General features: G+C 47.7%; 1 protein-coding gene across 1 annotated transcript in view; it reads right to left on the bottom strand.

Annotated features, from left to right (window-relative positions):
* The window catches only part of FAT2 (FAT atypical cadherin 2), a 100,073-nt gene extending 79,323 nt beyond the window's left edge, over positions 1-20,750 (bottom strand). The window contains exon 1 of the mRNA XM_077137449.1: positions 20,642-20,750. The gene's annotated coding sequence lies outside the window, so the exon portion shown is untranslated. The remainder of the gene's footprint in view (positions 1-20,641) is intronic.
* Between the last annotated feature and the right edge of the window lie 1,315 nt (positions 20,751-22,065).

A 22,065-nucleotide genomic window follows, 5' to 3' on the forward strand; every position in this document is an offset into this window, starting at 1 on the left:
AGAATTATCTGGCCCCAAATATCGATATGCCAAAGTTGAGAAACTGTTTACCTGAAATATAACCAACTAGTTATACCAGCAGATGCAATGCAGTTCTGACCACTTTATTCTTTTTCCCCCCAAACCTTCAGTAACTCCCCAGTGATGACCCAAACAGTTCCAACCTCTAGCCAGGAACCCAAGCTCAGGAATCTGACTCTAAAGAACTCTAGAAGCTGTACTTCCCATACACCCCTCCAGACAATTTGGGCTGTGTTTGCACATGCAGGGGTAGAAAAGCAAAGTAGCCAAGGTCACAAGTATGGCATCAGGCTGCTTGGGTCTCACCCTGGCTCTGCCACTTACTAGCCTGTTGACTTTCTGGGTAAGCTATTTAACCTCTGTGATGTGACTCCAGTTTCCTCTTCTGTACAATGGGGATAAGGATATTATCTACCTCTTGGGATTTGTTGTGAAAATCAAATGATATAGCAAAGGTCAGTGACTTAGCATGGCACCTGACACACAGTTAAGTTTTCACTTAATATTAGTCATTATTGATAATAGGAAACCATTCCATAAAGGGAAGGGACTTGCCCAGGACCTTACAGCTAGCTAGAGGCAAAGCAAGGACTAGAACTGGAGTTCCTTGAGTCACAAGCCAGTGCAACTTCCTCTACCCCAAGCAAATCTTCATCTGTCTCACCACATTCCCTATGGGCAAGCACTGATTCTGATGAGCCTTGAAATTCTGAACATAGAAATCTCCTAAACCTCTGACGTAGCAGAGCTGAAATGGACCTTAGAGATTATGGAGTTCTTCTGTTCTCCCCCCGCATGGATGGGGAAGGAGAGCCCGGAAGGAGGGAAGAGTCTTACCCCAAGTCACACAGTGAATGGCGAAGTAAGAACTAATGGCTGGGAACTGTCCAACCGTGAATGACTATTGAGCCCTTCTAAGACCTGCAGCTGTCCCCATTCTTCTGCTTCTTGTTTCTCATACAGCCCATCTCTGAGTCCCAGTCTGACTGGACAAGGGTTGGGGGAAGGGTGGAGTTTGGTTGCCAAACTAGGAGTTCTGTAAGCCAAGAGTGAGGGCTGGGTGCACCTGGCTGGTGCCTGGCCTGCCCATGGGAGTCTTGATCCCAAGAAGCTTCATGGCTGCCAGCCAGATGTGCTGGAGCATTCCTGGATGAAACAGGCAAGACTTGTTTTTCCAGTTGCCTTGCTCTTCAAAGGCAAGGAAGAGTTAAACTTCCAGGGCAAGGGGTAAAGGAGAGGCTGGGAGCCTTGTCTTCCCAGAGTCCTGAGTGAATGGGGTCATAGGTTCCTTAAGACCCTGTTGGTAGCATCCCACGATGGAACCAGCATGGAGTCAGAAATGGAAAAGTCCACCTAACTTAGGGCCTGGAAACCTATACCAGAAAAAAAAGTTTAAATATGCTCCCTTGCTTTAGATCCCAAGCCCAGGCACCTTAAAAAAAGGTGTGTGTTGGGGTGGGGGGGGGGGGCAGAACGACAGCAGATTCCACGCTTGGGTCCTAAAGCCAGTGACAGAAAAAGATATTGAACGTTCCCCATCCTTCCTGCTTTCTTTCTACTCCTATTCCTTGCTTACCACCTACAGCCTGGGGACTGCAGCCCACAGTGGAGTCAGCTTGGGATAGAAGCCACATATATCCCACCGCCTGATACAACCCCTGCAAGCAAAAGGGACCCCTTAGTCATTTGCTTCTCCTGTCCCCCCACTCCCCTCTCCCTCCCAAGATGGCACTGCTTTTGCAGTGAAAGCCACAGGAAAATAAGTCCTTACCCAGTCCTGGGTCCGCTCACCCCTCGGCTCAGTTGAGCCCAGGGAGCACACAACCGCCAGCTCCACCCACCCTGCTTTGTTGGGAGCTTCCTGTTCATCAGGTCAGCACTGGTGTCAGACAGGCCCCAACAAGACCCACCCCTCAGAGGCTACACTGGCGCCTTAAGAGGGGGAGCCGTTAGGAAGAGCTGGAGGGAATGGAAATGGGGTAGGGTCAATGGGAGGGGAATAAGGTGCAGAGAGAATGCACCCAGAGTGGGGTTGATGCCCATAACTGTGTCCGAGCTGTAGGACCCATAGACGCAGTGAGTGGTTTGCTGAGCGAAGGGGCCGTATCTGGACATCTATTTCCTGGTGTCAGGTCCGGGTGAGTGAACAGGCTCACAGGGTGCTGGGGCGTGTTGGGTTCCCTGGGCCACCCTCCCAGCCGACAACACCCAGGACCACTATTTTGAAACATCTGGTGAAAACATCAATCAATTCATATCACTTCCCTGCTTAACATTTTCCAATGGGGGCAGGCCACAGTGGCTCAGCAGGTAGAGTTCTCGCCTGCTGTGCAGAGACCCGGGTTCAATTCCCAGTGCCTGTCCATGCAAAAAAAAAAAAAAAAAAATTCCAATGGTTTCCCATTGCTCTTAGATTAAAATCTAAACTCTTTATCATGGAGCCTGCAAGGCCCCTTGCCACTGGGGCCCTGCCTGCTTCTCCTGAGCTACCTCCCCACTCTTTCTGGGTTCACCAAGCCACAGTCCTAATGGGTCTCCTTTCTCCTCTGCAAACACATCAAGCCGGAACCTGCCTTGGGGCCTTTGCATGTGCTATCTCCCTTTACTTAAGATTCTCACATAGCTGGTTCCTCCTTGCCATTCAGTTTTCAGCACAAATATCACCTCCTAACTCTCAGTTCGAAGTTACCTCCCTCCCTTTTTTATTACCTTACCCCATTTTCTCCATGGTACTTATCCCTATGTTCCTATTTATTTGTTTAATCCCCCCCCCCCACTAGATACTAGGCTCCATGAAGCCAGGCCCTTCGTGTGTCTTATTCACAGATGAATCCCCAGTGTCTAGAACAGTGCCTGGTACATATCCATGCTCAGGAAATACTAGTGAAAAATGGAACAATCTGGACTTAGGGAAAACAATGACAGAACGAAAACTGAAAAACCCTTTAGAGATCATCCCCTCCTTTTGAAGTTGGAACACGAAGTCCCAAAGAGAAAAAGAGATTCGCCCAAAGTCACAGGGTGAGAACCAGAGCCAGGTTCTTTCTCCTGACTGTGCTGCCAGAAGGAGAAAGCTGAGGTTATCCATGAATTGGACTGTTGGGCTTCGAGTCCCAGCTCTACCACTTGTTAATTGTCTGAACTTGGTAAGTTACTTAACATCTCTGAACCTCAGTTTCCTCATCTGTAAGATGAGGCTTTTAATAGGACTGTCTCCTATGGGTTTTATGAAGACTAAATAAGATTATACATGTTAATGCTTAGCACAGTGCTTGGCACATAGAAAGAACTCAATCAATATTAATTAATGGTTTTCAATGCCAAGGCAGAATCAAAGCCAGGGTCTGAGATGAGATGGGGTACGCTGAGCCTTCTAATATCTGGAGACACTTTAGCTCAATGCCCCGGCAGAGCAGGAAGCTACTGGCCTCCAGTCGAGTCTAAGCTTGCTGGCCCAGCCACAGGCTGTTCTGGGAAGCTGCGAGCAGGAGCTTGTCAAGGGTGGGGCCTCACACTCATTTGCTCTCCAGGCCCAGAGAGATATCTGCATGTGGTGAATGTGCATGCTTGCAAGAGTGCACACATGCATACTTAGGGGCAGTTTTTGAATAATTGTGTGGGTATATTAGTTGTGTGCCTGCTCCACAGAATGGATAAGAAATAAGTCCATCTGTACCTGTGGGGCTTGTGTATGCACAGGTGTGAGCATGTACAGGTGTGAGCATTCATGAAATAGCCCTTTTAGGGTATAGGTATGAATTAGTCTCTGCCTCTGTTGAACTCCCAACCCCATCCCACAGACGGAGAAGTCAGCAGATGGTAATTCATAACACACAGACTCTGGCTATGTTACTTCAGCAAGTGGCTTACCTTCTCTGAGCCTCAGTTTTCCTACTTCATAAGTTCACTTTGAGAATTACTTTAGTTAATGCCCATAAGTCTTGAGCACACCACATGACATAGTTTTCAACAAACATTACCCAAAACCATTACTTTTTAGCAGCCAGCTCATACTATTGATTATTAAATCTGTGGGTCACGAAAACCTTCTGACATATTACCACGTCATCATCAAATCTGTTCTTGTGCAGGCTGTTTTTTCTACAACTAAATCCTAAAGAACTTTAACAAGACCTTGATTCTTTCACACTGTGTTTGAGCTCACTGCTCCAGCATCTCACAACCTTGATTCTGACATTCAGAAAGCTGGTGGTTGTAACATCCCTGCTTTTATCCAAGTTGCTGATAAATATTTTAACACAAAGTAGTGGAGCACTGCCCTGCAATCCTCCCATATTTCCTTGGTGGGTGGTGACAAGTGCAATCCTGGAGTGAGTCATCCAAGAATGTAGAGAGCTCCCTGTCACTGGAGGAATTCAAGAAGAATCTGGGTGGCCACATGTGCAGGATGGACAATACTAGGGAGACTTGCAGGCGCTGGGGACTCTAAAGTCCCTTTCAACTCGTACAAGTTCTGATTCTTTTGCCAGTGCATTCTGTGGATTTGATCCTAAACGATCACCCCAAAGACAGTGAAGGGGTGCCCTTTGGCTGTGGTCGGGGCTGCCCAGTTGTGGATGCTTGTTCAACACGTTGTATAGTAAACTGACCCCTGGTGTGGCTATCAGGGGGCCTGGATCTGAAGTCACCTGCATGTCATCTAAGCCCTGTCGACATTTTTCTCATCTGTAAGTGATGTATGTGTATTAGAGGAGAGGCTGGACTAGATCAGTGATTTCAAACCCCTTTATTGTTTTCTGAAGCAGAATCTCTTTTTCCTAATGATATTGTACCTGGAAGCACAAGCTGTAAACTGATACAAGCCAAGGTGCTCTGTTAGGAGTGGGGGCAGAGGCCTAGGGTCCTGCCCTGGGAAGCACAGGTTTGAAAAGCTGAACTAGATGACCTGTAAGAGGTTGTCCTTGCCTGCCAGCCCACAGCTCTGCTATTCCAATGTTCTGTGTCCGACCCCATGTGGGCGCATGCTTGTAAGCGGTACCTGCAGGGGTCCCTGTGCAGAGATCCAGACATTCCAGTTCTAGGGGTCTACAACTCTGTGACTAATCCCGTCCATGGGAAACAGATGAATCTAGAGGAATTTATAACCAAGCAAACTTCCACTAACGCAGCTCCTGACCAGATTTGTTCAAAACACTGAACTTTGTTTCTGACAATGAAATTCCTCTCTGTCACCACCAGAAGTCCCCAGGCATGGATCAGCAATGCCATCCTCGTGTCCCAACACCTTCCCCTTTCTCAGCCACTTCACCGACATTAATTAGCAGCTTGCATGGTGCTCTGAGGGAACACCATCTGCCTCCACCCTCCCATTTCTCAGACAAAGGAAACTGAGATTTGCATGGCATGCCCAGGGCTACCTAGGTAGATTCAGGCTGCCCTGTGGAGCTAGGCTTCTTCCAGCAGGGCGCTCAGGATTTTCTAGACTGGAGTGAACCAACGAGATAAGATATTTTTTACTGTTCAGATAGCCTTGCATGAAAGAACGAGTCACTGGTTTCATTCTCCTGGATTGGAGAATGACTACCCTCTCCCCCAAAATCTAAATGTGAAATTACAAGCATTTGGGTACCTTCAGTATTTGTTTTCTGCCTCTCCTCCCCAACTGCCTCTGCCCCAGGCATTCAGTGCAAGGGCTTATTCTTTTGACTCTCAAGAAAGAAATCCTAAAAATATTCCTTTTGTGACAATAGTTTAAAGGGCGGGGAAGTTTGGAGGGATTATGCCTTTGAAGCTGAATGAAAACCCTAAATGAAAGAATGGTTACATTCCAGGCACCTGCTGAAATCATCTTATCCTTTGCCACTGAAGGTTTTTAAGAAGAAGCAGGACCAGAACAGAGCTGTGTTCTGGGAAGAGCAATTTGACATTAGATAAAAAAAGGAGATTTTTCTTTTTCCCATTTAAGATTCCTAGTCTAGATTTGAACAGTGAATAAAAAAGTATTTGCAAAGTCCCCTTGGAGGAATGGCGAGAAAGGGGGAAAATTCAGCTTCCCAAGTAGAGAATTCTTGATATTCTCATAAGCAGTGGGGACAACCAAAGCGACAGGCAGAGCCCTCAATCTTGGGGTTTGTTCATATGGAACTTATCCCCGCAAAGGATAGGCTAAACCTACTTAAAATTAGGCCTAAGAGTCACCCCCAGAGAACCTCTTTTGTTGCTCAGATGTGGTGTCTCTCTCTCTCTCTCTCTCTCTCTCTCAGACAACATGACAAGCAAACGCACTGCCCTCTATATGGGACATGACTCCCAGAGGTGTAAACCTTCCTGGCAACATGGGACAGAAATCCTAGAATGAGCTGGGATTCAGCATCAAGGGACTGAGAAAACCTTCTTGACCAAAAGGGGGAAGAGATAAAGAGATAAATGAGATAAAATAAAGTGTCAATGACTTAGAGATTCCAGAGTTGAGAGGTTTTCCTGGAGGTGATTCTTATGCATTAAATAGATATCACCTTTTTAGTTAAGGTATATTGGAGAGACTGGAAGGAAGTGCCTGAAAATGTAGAGCTGTGTTCCAGTAGCCATGTTTCTTGAAGATGATTGTATAATGGTATAGCTTTCACAATGTGACTGTGTGATTGTGAAAACCTTATGTCTGATGCTCCTTTTATCTACAGCATGGACAGATGAGTAAAACATATGGATTAAAAATAAATAAATAATAGGGGGAACAAATGTTGAAATAAATTTAGTAGATTGAAATGCTATTGATCAATGAAAGGGAATGGTAAGGGGTGTAGAAAAATAGTGGAAACAAAGGCTAAAATATATTGGCTAGATGGAAATATTAGCAGTCAATGAGAGGGAGGGGTAAGGGGTATGGTATGTATGAGATTTTTTCTTTTTCCTTTTTATTTCTTTTTCTGAATTGATGCAAATATTCTAAGAAATGATCATGGTGATGAATATACAACTGTGTGATAACATTTTGAGTTATTGATTATATACCAAGAAAGGGATGATCACATGGTAAGAATGTTTGCGTTTGTATGTTGTTATGTTTAAAAAAAAAAAAAAAGACCCCACTCTAGTGTAGACTGAACTTAAATACCAGCTCTGTTGGTTTATGCCAACTGGAATTCACTATTGGAAGTGGTAAGGTGCTTCAATTTACTTCTGGATGGACGCCCAAGTCATTTGCTAATTTGTAGGTGGCCACTGGTGGGGTTCTCATGTAATAAAACAAAGGTCAGAGAACTGAATATGGAGGAAACGGGCCAGTGGCTTGAGCCACTGATGGGTTGTGTGACCTTGGGAAAGCTACAGAACCTCTCCTGGGCTTCAATTTACCTGTCTGTAAAACGGTGATAATAATAGCTACTCCTACCTACTTCCCAGGGCTGCAGAAAAGGCGGATGAAATGGTAAATGAAAACATAAGGAGGAAAGACGCAGAGTAACACCTTATTAGAACCAGTAATGGGTTGGTAGATGGTGGCCAGAACTGCCAGCTGGACAGAGAGCTGTCTCAGGAGGGTTGCCTGTAAAAGCCAGGCCTGTGCAAGCCTGGAATTAGAGGGAGGAGAAAGAACTAAAGAGGAAGTCCTCATCTAGGGCATGAGTGAAAGGGAGTTGGGATTTGGGGTCATCTTTTCTTTGTATTCTTCTTCTTATTATGACAAAAATTATACTGCCTTTTATTTGTGTAATCATCTGTAAATTTGCAAACAGCTTTTGCATGCATTACTTCACCTGATCTTTGGGTAGAGGGTGCAGTGGCAGGTGGGATTAATAATCAAGAGAGTGAACTCCAGAGTCAGATGACCTCGCCTCAAGTCCCAGCTCTACCACTAACAGCGCTATGATGCTGGGCAGTTATTTAACCTCTCTGGTCCCGGTTAAGGGAGATAGTAATAGTACCTGCCTCATGGATTTGTTGAGGGGGTTGAATAATGAGTAAATGCATGGCAGAACACCTAGCACTAGAGTGCTCTCACTATAGGTTAATTACTATACTCCTCATCTTTATTGACACTTATCACTCACCTTATACATGAGAAACTGAGACTCATAATTTGAAGGCTCTGCCCAGGTTTGTCCATCTAGTAGGTGATGGATTCGTGTGCCAGCACAGAATAGAAATGCACATTCCAAGAGGAGAGACCAGAGATGGCTGGAGTGTGTGGAACCAATTCTCTGAAACAGCGCTCTCCAATGCAACTTTCTGCCACTTCTGGAAATATTCTATATCTGTGTTGTTCTGTATGGTAGCCACTAGCCACTCGTGGCTAAAAGCCCTTGAAATGTGGCTAGGACAACTGAAGAATGGAGTTTGAAATTTTATTTAACTTTAATGGATTTAAATTTAAACAGCTGCAGGTAACTAGTAGATATGGTATCGGACAGCATAGCGCATGGTTCAGGACCAAAGGATATATGGGATTCAGAGGAGGAAACAAGGTCATGCGGACCCAAGGCTAACAATACTTTAGGTGCCCAGGAAAATGTTTTGAGTTCTTTTAATATCAGAAGAAAAAAAAAAACAGACTTTAAGTTGAAGAAAATGTTGTAATATATAATATTAATATATTCATCTTTATGCCAATGCAGTCATAAAACATAATCGTATATGTTTTTTATGGAGGAGGGGGTCCCTGACAATCATATTGACGTAGAAAGGAATCTAAGAGTTTCCAGGGTCTTGGGAAGGAAAAGTAAAAAAAAAAGCATCAAACTGAGAGTTTATGGGAAAGTGTTCTGTTTTGTGGCCTCCTCTGCCAGCCACTCATTCATTCACCCAGTACATATCTGTATTCATTGAGGGTATATCTGTGTCAGCCATCCCAGAACAGAGAACCAGAACGATGAGATCCTTGCTGTAATGTGTTCTAGTGGAGGAGAGATGGACAACAAACAAGAACTTATTTACCGTATCGGGTGATGAAAAGTGAGATAAAGAAAAATCATGCAGGACATGGGATAAAGTAACAACGGTTGCTGCTTTTACAAGGAAGACTAGGTAAGTCCTATATGATAATGTCACATTGGAGCAGGGGTGTCCAAGAAATGAGGGACAGCATCCCAAAACTATCTGAGAAGAATGTTCTAGGAGGAGAAAATGCCAGTACAAAGGCCCTGAGGCAGGAGCCAGGAGGTCATGTGGATGGACTAGGAGGTGCAATGGAGAGAGTGGTTCTGGCACAGTCAGAGAGGTAGCCATGGGCCAGATCCTAGGGAATTTTTCAGGCTGAAAGAAAGCTTTGCAGGGAGGTGGGATAACACTGGAGGATTTACATGCAGGTTACACGAGGAGCAGGAGAGCGGGAGGTAGTGTTAGACATAAAATCTTAGAATCCATCAGGACCATTCATTGGGGCCAACTGGCGGTCCACAGGCTGCTACCCGGTGCAGTTATGTTTGCGGGGCCCACAATAAAGTACTTTGTTGTTCAGCGGTTTTTTAACTTAATAGTTGTTAATATATAAACATTGGAAAATTTCACCTAAAATTCCAGATTCCAACTTCTCTTTAAGGAACTGAAAGACACGGGGCTGTGTTCCCACCTGGCACCAGTAGGCTGGAGCTGAGTGGTGGCTGTCCCCTTTAGTCAGGGCCTGTGGCCTCCACAGTCCCCTCCTCCTCAAGGTCCTCCCCACACTGAGGCTGAGTCTAGCTACTATTCATCACCAAGGTCCTTTTCTAATAGAAGAGAAGTGCCTTCTGAGACCACATCTCTACCCAATCTGTGATGAAAATAAAAGGGTTAGGATGACCACATATTTCCTACACTGGTCCAGCTTTGGCCCCGAATGCTCCCTGCCCAGCTGCTGCAGGCATTCGACTTCACAGCTCCTGATGCACACCGAGGCCCCCGACAGAGGAAAAGCTGTGCTCAGGCCCCACCCCCGAGCTGATGAGCTTGCATCTGGAATTGGAAAAGCCTACACCAGAGGGGCCCGCAAGCCCAGAGGGCAGGGGAAAGGGAGATGGTGGAGGAGACCTGCAGGGCCATCAAATCCAGCACCACTCCTGGGGCTCTCTGATGGGAGGGGTTTGTGGAGCTCAAAACCAGTTCCAACTCAGCGGAGCATTGACTTGATTTTTATACACTAAGAGTTTGCAGCAGGCAGCCTAAGTTGGGACTCACAGACAGAAAAGGGCCCTGGGATGGATATAGGCACAAGCCTGAATTCAGCCCTGGAGAAATCAGTGGAGAACCTTCCATTCCTTCCTCCTGGCATCCGGGCAGTCATCAGGATGTGGCTGGGAGGCCACCAGGATGAGAGGCTGTGTGGAGAGAGGGGAGCTGGACTGTTCTGAGGACCTGCTCTGTGGGAGGGAGGGAAGTCTGTGCCCTGAAATCAGGAGATAGACTCCCCCAGAGGACTCTGTAAAACCTCTTCGAGGAATAGAATAGAGCAAATTGAAGTGGCCTGAATGTCCTGGCTGAATGGGCCTCCTTTAATGGGGGGCTGTTCTTGGGTTCTTGTAACTTTTTGATCAAATGGAATCCTTTGCAAAAGGGCACACAGACACAGAGACTTCAGGTTCCAACTTGGATGACTTTGGAAAGCCTAAGCCCTGAGCTTCTGCTCTTACTCATCGTTATAAGAGGAATACTAACTGAAGCCCCTCAGAGGATGTCCTAAAGATTAGCCAAGACAGTTCATATTAAACATGTAGCACAATGCATGGCACCTAGTAAATGCTAAAAGGATGCGCTAGGTATTGTTATTTTAAAACTCTCATTATCATTATGTGAAATGCTTCAAAACAGAGCTGCTGTAGTAGTTGTGAGTAGGGGGGCCAGAGTCCCATCCCCCAGTTCATTGCCCCCCTTTGCCTTCTGGGGCTTTTCTGGGAAACTCCCAGGCCTCCTTGGGGCACAGTTTGAAAATCGTTATAAGGCTAGTCTCCATGTTGTAGAGACGGGAAAGCTGTGCTCAGAGGAGGGAAAGGATTGTACCAAGTCACAAGGCCTGTTGGTAGACCCAGAACCGGAACCCACACTTCCTGCCCTAGGCTCCTCGCACTGGCCAGGCTGCACCCCTTGCAGTCCTGCTGTCTCCCAACCATGGAGCCCCTCAGGAATCAAAAAAGCCATAATCCTCAGAAAGTAGTTCGTGGCTATTACTAGTTGCGGCTATTATTAAAATGTATATATTACAAATATAATAGTTATAGCTATTATTATTATTACTATAGTAGGTGCTCAAAAAATATTTTGTTGAATGAGGGAATTATTCCCTGTATGTGTTCTATTTCTGACCCTCACCATGCCCAGGAGCCCCTTGTCAGAGCACCCCCCTACACACACACACACACACACACACACACACATACACACACACGTGGAGCTCTGTGACATTCCCTTTCTCCTTGTGGCAATTTGCAACAAAGCTCATGCAACAACTTGAACAACATTAAAATAATAAAATAATAATAAAAATATCCTTCTTGCCCTTTTTTCCATAGTCGGTTCAGAGAAGTAACAGATTAATTTCATTCAGAACTTAGGAGAGGGGCAAAGGGGTGGGTGTCAGGCAGCCCCAGGAGGAAGGTCATAGTGAAAGTAAATGAGGGATGTCCTAGACACTGGACCCCACCGCAGCAGGGCTGTCCTGATATTTTGTATCCTGCTACTGGCATGCTGGGGTGACCTTTGTGGACCCCACCTTATGTAGTCTATAAAATGCAGCTATTCCCCACAAACCCCCTCTCTTTCCAGGACACAGTAAACGCTGCCCTTCCAGGTCTGAAGAGGAGCTAAGAGGCCCGACGTCCCCAGCCAAATGATCCCTGTTCCTCTGACTTAGCTTTGAGAAGCTGCTGCAAGGACGGAAGTTTCTCTTTGTTCCTTATATGTAAGACCTTCGGCCAACCAGGTCCCGCTCTCTCCCCTGCACCCCGGTGGTGGGGATACGGAAGGGTACTGCTGTGGCCAAGTGACGTGGGAGACATGCCGGGCTCTGCGGTGGGAGGCCTGTACTGGGGTCTGGTCTCTGCCCACTGCTGGCTGTGTGACCTTGGACAAATCACTGAGCCTCACTGAGCCTCAGTCTCCTCATATATGAGCCAGGGAAGGTGACCATAAGGCTGTCGTGAGGATCACCCAAGGCAGAGCCCACTTGGCACAGCCACTGTGACAAAGATGATTCAAGGATGGAATCCTGCTCCTCATTTGTTTCCAAATGGCCCAGTAATAAACCAGAGGGCCACATCAGGGCCCAGGGGGAAGATCCCTGAGCAAATCCCTTCATTCCATGGTGCCTTCATTTCCCCATCTGGAAACTGGGGCTATCCCTGTTCTCCAGCCTCTCTGAGCTCCCTTCCACTGAGATGTTGTCAAATGGTTCCCTAAAGATGACAGGGTTTGGGGAATATGAAATGTTCACAAAGACATAAGCAGGACAGCTAGTCACAATTGACATTTATTGAACATTTACTATGTGCCAGGCCTGCAGTAAACACGTGGCATGCATGATCTCTTTAAAGCTAGCTTACAACTACCCTGTAATTATCATCATTTGCACATGCGATAAATGAGACTTCACGAGGCTACCGAGCTTCCAAGATCACAGCTAATACATGGCCAAGCCAGGATTAAAATTCTGATGGCCTGGTGTGTCTAACAGTTCCCTGCCTCCTCCCCATGCCCATAGGTTGGAAAGAGCAGTTGGGAGGGGGCAAGGTTAAATGACCCCTCCCCCACATCAGGGACCATGTAACCAAGGCCCCTCTCACACCAGCAAACAGAGATTCACAGCAAAGCCTCTATCTCCAGCCCTCCCTGTCCCTCCCCTTCCCTCCTGCCCGGTCCAGCCCAGCCCAGCATCTGTCTGTCCCATTCCCTCCAAGCAGAGCAGCTAAGGGCAAAGCAAGGCAGATGGACAGGTCATGGTAGGCGGGGTGCACAGGGGCAAGACAGGCTGTTCTGCTCCTGAGGTCACCCCCATCCTCTCATCCTGCTGCTGAGCTGGTAGAACCTGACAACAGGCACGGGAGGGGGTAGGGGTGTTTGGAGCATCCTGACATGAGCCAAGGGGCATTTTAATGAAGTGCAAAAGAGCCTCTCTTGGAGGCACAGCCGCAGAGTTCCACATTGCAGCCCCTTGGCTCTGACTTGTCTTACCCATGGAAACCCTGTGCTCAGCCCTGTCATCTGCCGTGACCCAGAACTCGACAGAACTGCTGGGTCCCGGTTGGCTGGGTTCTCACCCGGCAAGCTGATGGCTGAATTGATCCAGTGGTTCCCACAATTGGTAATCCCCTAAGGGGACTTGGGGGTTAAAAAACAACCAGAACCCATATTCCCAGCCCCACCCCAGATCTACTGAATCAGAATTCTCAGGGGTGGGGCTCAGGAACAGATGCTTAACAAGTTCCCTGGATGATTTTGGTGTGGCTCTTATTTGGGATCCGCTGAACTATCATGTGGGTTACTTTAGGATCTTACATTCTACCATGTCTCCTTGCAAAGTTAGTATTACATTTACGGCCATATCTTAAGTCCCAGTGGACAGCGCATGGGGGGAGTTAGGAAAAGACCCCAGTCTTCAGGAAAGTTTTAGGCTTGTGTAGTAAGACTCAAACCTCAGTGAGTTAAGAATCACAGTCTCGTCCTCAAGAAGTCTGGTTCGGTAGGGCTGTGGTGGGACCTGGACTGCAGGTTTCCCCTGGAGGAGATCTACTGATCACACTTGGGGGAACCCTGGGCCTCAGGCACAATAGACTCAGTTAACACCGAAGCCAAGTGGAAGGAGTGGCAGGCCTGTGAGGACGGGCGACGGCTGTGCTCCCCGAGCTCGACCTTCACTGCGGGGCTTGGCATCTGTTCATCGACATCTCACACCCCAGAGGTGACTGCTCATCTTTCTACGGACAGGTCTGTGTGTCTCCAAGATGGAGACCCCGCCCCACAAACCATGCTCTATTTTCCATTAATAGAACTGAATCCCCAAATAAAAGGGCTCCATCCACCTATGCATACCTGGTGACCCAACAGCTCCACTCCTAGGTATAAGAACAACAAAAGCGTCCAACGCGTTCACCAAAGAGTCACACAAGAATGTTGAGAGCAGCCCTATTTATAATAGCCCCACATTAGAAACCACCCAAATGTCCACTATTTACCCGATGGATAAATGAATTGTGGCATGGTTGATTAGTTGAATACTGTACCGCAAAGTACAGATGAATCTGGGGTGTGAAGGAGCCACGTACAAGTGCCCCTACTGCCCCAGTCCATCTGGAAAGAATTCAAAGCAGGTGAAACCATCTGTGGATTAGGTTAGAGTAAAGTTACCCCTGCGGGGTGGGGTGGGGGTAGAGGCTGGAAGAGGACAAGGAAGTTCCTGGGATCGTGCTGACGTTCTGTTTGTTTGTTTTTAACCTGTGTGCTGGTTAGCTTGTGAAAAATTCATGGAGCTGTACACTCATGATTTGGACACTTTCCTGTATGTGTATTGTATTTCTTTTACAAGTTCTTTTTTTAAAAACACTAGTGCAGGACTTCAAAGAAGACTTAAATAAAAGGAAAGAAATTGAAACAGTAAAAGCATCCTTTCCATCGGCAAATTGCAGCCAGGGTGATAGAATCTTGGACTTTTCCTGCCCCAGGAACCAGGAAGGAGACAGTCCTCAGAAACCAAGAAGTATGGGACCCGGGCCAGGGCATCCCAGGGCTGGGAGAAACCTCCGCCTTAGCAGTCCCCCCACCCGGGGCCAGCCCTTCTCCACCGCGTCCCTAGATTGGCTGACTTCCCCTTCGTGAGATTTACTTTCTGCAGCGTTTTCCTGTCCTCAGAGCAGTTTTCTGGCCTATTATTCTGATTTGATCCCCTTAGGGAACCCTTAAAGGAGTATTTTCACTTGATAGATGGGTAAGTTGAGGCCCGGAGAGAGCAAGTGGTCCAGTCAGGACTCAAACACAAGGCTTCAGACTCCAAATCTTAACACCGTCGTTGTTGCACCACAGGTGCACCGCTTAGCACTTTCCCTATGGATTTCTTAGACTCCTTCAGCACCACTTCTCGGCCTTCTGGCTAAGATCAAGTAGAATCCTTCAACAACACAAGGCAGTAGGTATTATCATTTCATCCCCATATTACAAATGGAAAAACTGAAGGTCAGAAAGGCAAAGTGCCTAGTTCAAGGCCAATAGCCAGTAGGTATGGAATTTAGATTGGAATAAAGGGTCTGTCTGACTTGAGTCTGAGCTCTGAACTGCTCATCCAACCCAGTGGTTCCAAACCCAGCTGGACCTTGTCTGGAGTCCAGTACAGATTCCTGGGACCCATCCCTGACTCCATATTCTAATTTCATAGAGTTGGGGTGGGGGTAGGCTGGGGGGAAGCTGAGGATCTGTATTTTTAACAATAGTCCTAGATATTTAGGAAACTTAGCCCTAAACTAGGATGCCACTGAAATATGCCAGTAAAAACAAAACTACTTAAAGGTGAAGTTTAATTTGGAAAATTCTAAATTAACTCACTGGATCTCTCTGATAATTAGAGTTTTCTGAATGATGGTACACAGCTCTATAAGAATGAGTGACTTCACCATCCTCAGAGGTACTTGCGAATAGCTTGGTTGGTTGCAGAATAGTTACCCTTGGGATAGGAAGTAGTGACTGGCAGGGGGCATTAGGGGGCTTCAGGGGAGCTAATAATATCTGCTTTTTGCTATGGTTGCTAGTTACAAAATGTGTGCTCACTTTGTAAAAATTCGCCCACTTATAACTTATCACTGTGCTTTTTTTTTTTTGCATGTGTATATTAAAAAAAAAAAACTGAGAACTTGTAGGAGATAGTATATGAAGGAAACTTTACACAAAGTAGAGGCCCACAGGGTTTCCTAATATTTCACTTCCGAGAGTTTGCAATTCTAGGATTTGGACTTTCCAAGATACGATGATTCTCTGAGTCAGTTTCCATCACATCAGGAGCCCCCCAGTCTATAACAGTAATAGCTGGCATTTAGTGAGTTCTTAATATGTGCCAAATACTACACTAAGTGCTTTATGTGTCTCAACTTAAACCATCTCTGAGAGGTAGATAGCATTATAAACCCCTCAGAGAGGGGAAATGATTTGTCCAAGGTCCCAGAGGTAGAAAGTGGCAAAGGCCAGACTGGAGCTCAGTAGCCTGGCTCCAGAGCTCACAGCCCCCAAAATGCACCATACTCCTATCAACCACTTTCCAAGGCCGTGAATGGGTCTACAATGATGCATTTTGTGCCTTTTAGCCTTGCACTGTTTGGGAGGACCCAGAGGGCAGGAGATGCTTCAGGGATAGGCAGCAGCTCCCACCTGGGCCACGTGTGCCCACGCAGGCCAGTGCGCACACGTGCTGACATTACCCTGCAGCTGGCATGCACAGACCTGCTCAGCTGTGCCCAGGCCAACTGCTGTGGACACAGGAGCCAAGTGGGAACGTGAGAATTCTCCACTGTGGGCTCCCTGCCCCCAGCCAGGGGACACATAGCTGCTCTTTTCCTGCCATCACAAGTTGCCTCAGAGGGATTGCTCCAGTCTCGGGGCTGGAAAAAGAAGGGGGCTAGGGAAAGATTTCTCTCTTCTGTAGGTTCTAAGCTGGAAAGTGCATAAGGTATTACCCCTTTTAGAAGGAGATAGATTTTAGATCATTCATTAATCAGTGGGAAATGGTGTAATAGCAGGTACTGTGCTTGGTCAAAGTGGAAAGAAGACAGCTAAATCCTAGATCTGACCTTCCTCCTTGAATTCACCTGCCATCCCAGAGTCACTATTACCCGGCCAGGGCACTCTTCAGCTTAAACTCCTTCAATGAACCTCTGATGTGTACAAGATGAAATCCACCCTCCTTGGCCTGGTACCCAGGTCTTCCATGGCCCCTTCCACCTTTCAGCCCACATGTCCAATTGCCCAGCTTGGAGTTTCCCACAGCAGTCTGCTGTTTAGTTTTGTTTTTTTTAACCACAGTGCATTTGTATATGCTATTTTCTCTCACTGAGATGCCTTTCCCTCTTTTTTTTTTTTTTTCTCTTATTTAACTCCAGTTCAGCTTTCAGAACTGATGTTCAGCGCCATCTCCTCCAAGAAGCCTTCATAAGACTCCAAGCAGAGCTGGCGATCACTCCTCAAGCCCCGTGGAAGCCTGAGCTTGCCTTGAGTCTACCACAGACCTCAGAGTATGACAGTATCCATTTATGGCCCTGCCTCCACCAACCGTGAGTCTCTAGGGGGCCTGACACTTCATAGGTGCTCAGTAAGTGTCATTGAGAGGGCGGACTTAAGGAAAGCGGACTTAAAGACTCAGACTTAACTTTCCAAGTCTTTGTTTTTTTTTCATGCAGGAAACAATAATAGCAACAACAAAAAGAAGGGGTTGAAGATAATCATTGCTGACCTGCAGGACAGTTGGGCAGAGTTAGAGGGAAGAAATTGGGGAAGTGGTCTAACCTGACCACAGGCACATAGACGGTCTCAGGAAATGGGAATTCCTTTGCCACTTAAAGCCCACGCTCACAGATGGCTCGCCAACAGCACACTGACCCACGATACCATCACAAACTGGTAGGAGACTTCATACAAATAATTCAAAATCTATGGTTTCATCTGTAAAATGGGCTCAGAAATCCCTGAAAGGAAACCTCAGGGATCTCCTGAGGATCCTTCCCATTGTACGTTACAGATACGTGCCAACTCATGATGGGTGGTGTGTGTGTGTGCGTTGGGGAGGCGAGGTGTATGTGTGAGTATGTTGGAGAGTGTTGGCAGTGGGAGGATTTGACTGGTGAGATTTATGCTCCCCAAGGACAGTTTACAGTTTAAGGATCAAACTTGTTGCTGATGTCACATTACCTCCAGAGAATATGGAGGCAATTCGCAGGCCTCCCAGACTGCCCACTGGGAAATGGGACTGTCTTCTAATTCGGTAGGCAGACAGAGGCAGAGGAAAGTCCAAAGATGTGGATAGTGGTCCTGCCTTCCTCACTCACTTACTGTGTGACCTCAGTCTGGTTACCTGCCTTCTCTGGTGGGGTCAAATTGTCACCATCTTTTTAATTCAATGAGCTCTAAGCACTCTCTTAGCTCGGGACTCTGTATATGACTGGGTTGGGCCTAATATTTAGCTACTTTAAGCTGCAGTTCTCATCAATGAATTAAAGATGAAGATTCATTCATTCATTCAACAAATGAATGAGTTTCTGTTATGTGCCAGCCACTGTACAATATATGGGGACCAGAGCAATGAGCACGACAGACCTAAGGTTTATGTTTTAGTAGGAGGGACAAGATCAACAAGCATTACACAAGTCATTAATAACTGTAATTGTGATTAGTCTTAGGAAGAGAAACTTCAAGGTGCCATGAGATGATATGTACTGCAGGGGGAGCAGAGAGGAGCCAATTAAATCAATGACTGTGAGCTTAATAAGGCCCTGTGTATTACATGTATTACCTCATTTAATTCTCACATCCATTCTTGGAGGGAAGAACTATTATTAGCCCCATTTTTTAAGCTTAGAGAAGCTTCAAGAAGTTGAGGCCCAAGTCACACAACTAATAAGGGCATAACCAGGATTTGGACAGACACTTTTCTTTGCAATCCTGTTTAAACACCTTCAGATAAATGTAAGCATTCATGCCGTTCACCATAGAAATACTGGTATTGAGGCTCTGAGCTAACCCAGCCTGTGTAAGTTTCCCAGGAACCACAGAAGGCTTCCAGAGGCTATGCCCACCTCATACTGAAAGGCACCCAAAAGGCAGGACCCATCCAGGAGTCACAGGAAGACCCCCTGACCTTACCAACTCCATGGATCCCCCAAGCACTCACTGGTCTTCTTTAAGATGTAGCATCTACCCCACAGCCTCTCCCACCCACCCCACCCTGGCCAGCAGCAGTGCCCCCGCCTCCTGACATGGGGAGGGAGAACTCCCCTGCCAAGGTGAATCCAGTTGCTCTGAGAGCAGAACACACCGGCAGACCCTCCCTACGGAAAGCTTAATGATATGTAGGGGCTGGAGAACATCAATTTCCATCTGGGTGTAGTTCTCAAGCCCTTAAAGACCACTATGAACCCCAGAATCATAGAAGGAAGTTCCAGAAGAGACCTTGACTCGCTCGAGATCTACACAGCCCCTGCCCATTTCACAGATGAGGAAACTGTGGCCTAGGGAGCTAGTGGCGGAGGAGGGTCCTGTTTGACCCCAGCCCCCACTGTTTCACTGCATCAGTCTAGCCAACCTCATGGACTTAGCATCTCCCTGCAAGAAGGGTAACAAGTGTGCCTAGGAGTATCCTGGGGGAGAAGACCCAAGCTGGCCTCTCACTGGCTGTGGGACATTGAGGCCATCAAGTCCCTCAACTGAAAAATGGAGACAATCATTCCTACTCTACCTACCCAACAGGGTTGTTGGGGTGAATCGATTAAGAAGAGACTTTAATAATGATCCAACCACCTTTATTTTATAAGGAAATGAACTGTCCTAGCTCACACCGCCCGTGAGCCACAGAGGCATGACTAATGAATTCTCTTTTCACCCTGCCACGCCGGCTGGCTTTGGAAACTCAAAATGTTCAAAAGGGCATGCCCACTTAGCACAGTCCCTGGAACACAGGAAGCGTTCAACGAGCATTAGCTCTAATGCTATGCGTTGTGTGACACACGGAGGGGACAATTAACCTGCCCCAGCCTCCCCATCAGTAAAATGGGGCTCTTGAGTTCTGAGTCTGTTTCCCTACCTCCCTCCTGTCCTGTGAGCCATCAGCTCCAGAGTGTGGCCAGGGACAGAGACAACCTTTCTGAGCCCTCAGCAAATCTTGGCGAGGCCCTGCTGCTCCCACACTGGGACAAACGGCACCCTATCTCCCACATCCTGGGCCACGGAGGGCTGAACTGTGGCCCAGAGTTCCACTGCTCACCGCTCTGCTCCGGCTGCCCTGCCCTGGAGTCCTGTTTCCCCAAGACAGGGGAGCACAGCTGCTCCCACCACAGCAGCCAGTGCCCGCCTTGGGTGCCCCTCAGACTCGCAGTCTTTCCCAGCCTTAGAGACCCAGTATGCCCCTTTTAACAGTCAGGAGAGATGAGGTTCTAATCCGAGAGCCTCTAATTGCCGCAGCAGATCAGGGCGGGCCCAGGTTATCTGATTCTCACTCTGGCCCTCCCTGTGCCTCATTAGGTGCCTTTGTCTACCCCCTGGATACACACGAGAAGGTCCTCAGTTCTCCCTGTTACAGCACTTACCCCTGTTACAGCAGAGGAAATCCCCTGACCCCCATGCACACCTACCCTGTAGGCTCATCCCCAGAAAGTTCAGGCAGGAAATTTGAATCTTCCAAGGTCAAGAGTCCAATTTTCTGCAAATATGACCTTGCACTTCAGGAGGTCAAAGTCCTAGCCTTGTCCATTCCTGATCTCGATCCCCACCCCTCCGGCCCTCCTGGCTGCAGCCACAGGCGCCATTCAGTCCACACAGGTGCTCCAAGGACCAGGTGTTCCAAGGACCAGGTGTGCCTGTGCTGCCTCCTCCATGCCTGCCCCACTCATCTCCTGGTTCTTCCCCCACCTCCTGGAGTCCCCAGCTTCCGCCCGCTTGGGGACGAGGCACAAGAACAGACAAGTTTTGAGACACCTCCCCCCCTCCAACTTCCCATCACGGGAGTCCTTACCTGTGCCCTTCAGGTGGGGGAGGGTGCCCCCGGGTGGGCTGCTGGGCTCCAGCCCCTTTCACAGGGGCCAGGCTGACTCGCTCGCTCGGGCGGGAGGTGCAGAGCCGCGAGAGCAGAGAGGCGCACAGTCCAAAGACGCTGCTGAGAAAGTTGGAGTAGGTGTGTCCCAGCCCAGGAGGAGGAGGGAAAAAGAGGTGGGGAGAATTGAGGCGGATCATCCCCTCCCGCCAGCTCTCTCTCTCACGGAGAGGGAGGGAGAAAGCCAACTGGTTTGTGGCCCAGAACTCACGGTGGGGAATCAAGTCATGGAAAATGACGGCTGGAAGGGAGCTGAAAAATCGGGCTCCTTTCCACCTCCCTTCTCGTTTTTACAGAGGGCTGCACTGAGGCCCTGGACAGGTGGTACTCACCCGAGGTCGCTCAGAGACCACGAGGGGACAGGAAGGGATCCCAGGTTGCACAGTTCTCAGACCAATGTTCTCGCCTCCCTCCTTTCTCTACCCCCACCCTCCAAATTGGTGACTGACAGCCTGAGCCTTCACTCCCCCCCAAAATAAGATCACATAAAACACATGACAAAACCCTCAGAGCCGTAGAAAATCTGTTCAAAATCCCGGTGCTGCCATTTACTAGCTCGCTAACCTTGGGGGAGTTGCTTAATCTGAGCCTCAGTTTCCTTATTTGGAAAGATGGAGATAGAAATAGCTCCTTTCTCCTGGGGTTGTGCTGAGAGTTAAATGAAATAAAGGTTGATGAAAGACAGTTAACAGGGAAAGCCCCCATAAATGGAAATTCTTATTCTTGCTGTTATTAGCAGTGAACCCTTAGTAAGCGACTTAACCTCTCCAAGCTTTGGTTTCCTTATCTGCAAAATGGGGGTAACCAGAGTATTTACTTCTTAAGGTTGTGCAGATTCATGAGATAAAGTGTATAAAATGCAAAGCACAGCACCTGGTAAGCCACAGGAATGCAAGTCATGTTCCTTTGATACATTTTATGGGGCACCTCTCTGCTCTGGGGGCAGAGGAGAGGTGGAGTTCAGTAGGGTAAGTGGAGGGGAAATGCAAGAGAAATGTCTTGTGAGTCGGTGCCCCTTGGAGATGGCTGCATCGCAGCCTGGGGGCCTGCGGCTGGGAGGACATCGATCCTAGTGGCCAAGGCATAGTTGCAGGATGGAAGGTGCAGTCGTAGATCTGCACGGAGGATAATCACGCTTCGGTGAACTGTGTCCTGTGTGAAGAACTTGGGGCAAGTCTGCGGCTGTCCCTGCCCTCAGTTTGCCCTTGAAATAATGAAGGAGTTGGGCTAGATCAGTTATTCTCGAAGCGTAGTCCCTGGACCAGCAGCATTAGCATCACCTGGAAACTGGTTAGATATGTAAACTCTCAGGCCCCAGCCCAGAGCTACCATATCAGAAGCTCAAG

Source organism: Tamandua tetradactyla, chromosome 20 (genome assembly GCF_023851605.1).
Source record: "Tamandua tetradactyla isolate mTamTet1 chromosome 20, mTamTet1.pri, whole genome shotgun sequence".
NCBI classification, from domain to species: Eukaryota; Metazoa; Chordata; class Mammalia; order Pilosa; family Myrmecophagidae; genus Tamandua; species Tamandua tetradactyla.